The 2228-nt window shown below is 41.6% G+C and overlaps 1 pseudogene; it reads left to right on the top strand.

Annotated features, from left to right (window-relative positions):
• The first annotated feature begins 498 nt into the window (after positions 1-498).
• Positions 499-617, top strand: LOC133494044 (5S ribosomal RNA; annotated as a pseudogene).
• The last annotated feature ends 1611 nt before the right edge of the window (positions 618-2228 follow it).

Below are 2228 nucleotides of genomic sequence, written 5' to 3'. Positions count from 1 at the left end.
TGTGAGCCTTGAACGCATTTTGGTTTTATTATTCATTATTGAGAAAATTTGTTCACAAAGGTATGTTGTCCCAAACATGCGTAAAATTTTAGCAGCCAAGGCTGTTAACTTGGGGTACTCTCGAAGTAGATACTGATCAAATTTCTCCAGACCTACGGAGGCAAATTTGCCCTTCAAATCTGCATCACATTGCAAATCAATTATTTCTATCTGGATTTCGACCGGCAGATCAGAAACTTTAACTGTGAAAGGTTAGCGAAAAACTGAAAATTCTGTCTCAAGTTCACCAAATACCTGATAACATTTCTCAAACTCCCAGAGTAATCCTGCAATATTGTCTTTGTACCGTTTCACGTCTGCATCAGGTGTGATCACACACACATCTCTCAGACAGGGGAAATGAGCAGGGCCAAGCACACTTCATGAGCCGTCAACCATCTTTTTTCCAATCATAATGAATGCGAGTTTGTGGAAAACCAAGGGTCATTTATTTATTTTTTTAACGGCCATGCTACCCTGAGACTGCCTGATCTCGTCAGATCTCGGAAGCTAAGCGGGTTTGGCCCTGGTTGGTACATGGATGGGAGACTGCCTGGGAATACCAGGTGCTGTAAGCTTCTCTCCCCGGATCCAGAAGGGTTGCGTCAGGAAGGGCATCCGGCGTAAAACTGTGCCAAACAAATATGCGTTCATCTAAGATGACACGCTGTGGCGACCCCTAACGGGACAAGCCGAAAGGAAAAGAAGATTTGTTTAAATATTAGCATTTGTATTGAATAGTAGCTGAAAAGATCGATAGATTTCGGCAAAGGTCAGCGTGTCGCCGAAGACACCTGAGCGTTAACAAGCCGTCAAAACCGTCACTATGTGGGATTTATACCTGATGAGAACAGATCTCGCAACAAAGTATTCGTATGGGTCCAGACTTTTATACGCTTTTAAACTTTTCCGTGTGAATCTCTAAGACTGACCCACCGGGTCCATGTGTATATCCAGTTGTCCAAGACAAGCAGAAGCAAATTGACAGTCCAATTTCTTATTGGCGAAAACATCAATTTCGGCATTAAATACCGGTCCTCTATGACAAGTTCATGTAATTTTTCCATGTTACCGTCGTTTATTTTCACCTTCTAAATGTCTGACGGTATTGGACAAGACTCTGGGCGTCGTGCTCCAAGACATATTTCCGTGTCGTCTCCAAGCGACTTAGCATTGAGCAATGCTTAGCTTGACCAGCAATATGACAAGGTAAACAAAGGTTTTATGACATACGGTGTACGAGCTCTATAGTTCCAGTGAGAAATTACTTGTTTTTTCTGCGTGTGAGCCAAGATTCCGGCTCGTTTTATTGCTGGATTTTGCTTGAACACTCGGAAGGATGGATTCACTCTTCACACATTCTTCCAAAAAACCTAGTTCTTTGTGAATAAAGGATTGCACAGGTCGAAAGGACAAGATCTTTGTCTGTTCCAAATGACAGGAGGGGATTAATTTGTCTCACAGTTTATTGCATATGTTACGTGTGAATTTAGAATAAATCCCCTTGGTCAAACCAGCAAACTATAACATAGCACTTGTATTGCGTTTAAAACAATTTAATCACACACGATACAATACATGATACAGGATAGTCACCAAACTCAAACAAATGTTATTTCAAGCAAATGTTCCAGAAAGTCAGTGTGGTGTCAGTCTACTTGTCTGAAAACAGTAGTTTAAAAAAAAAAAGCTCCGGCCACGTCCAACAATGTAATTCTTCTCACAGAACGTAAAAAAGATCCGCATCATAATGTTAAATATGTTATCAGGACCAACGGCCCTTGCATTTTTTCATCCTTTGTAGTGCCTTTATAACTTCCCCCTTACTAATCAAAGCCACTTGCCAGTAATTCACGCTTGCCTCTTCTACTTGACCTTCTCTCCCATTTTCTTCATTCATTAACTTCTCAAAGTACACTTTCCATCTACTTAGCACACTACAGGTACCAGTCAACATATTTCCATCTCTATCCTTAATCACCCTTAACTTCTGCTCATCCTTCCCATCTCTATCCCTCTTTCTACCCAATCTGTAGAGATCCTTTTCTCCTTCTTTCGTGTCCAACCTGGTATACATGTCGTCATATGCCTCATGTTTGGCCTTCGCCACCTCTACCTTTGCCCTACGTCGCATCTCAATGTTTTCCTTTTGCCTCTCCTCAGTCCTCTCAGTGTCCCACTTCTTCTTA

This window comes from Syngnathoides biaculeatus, chromosome 20 (assembly GCF_019802595.1).
Source record: "Syngnathoides biaculeatus isolate LvHL_M chromosome 20, ASM1980259v1, whole genome shotgun sequence".
Lineage (NCBI taxonomy): Eukaryota > Metazoa > Chordata > Actinopteri > Syngnathiformes > Syngnathidae > Syngnathoides > Syngnathoides biaculeatus.
The sequence above is the reverse complement of the archived record's forward strand: the minus strand, read 5'-3'. Positions and strand labels throughout refer to the sequence as shown.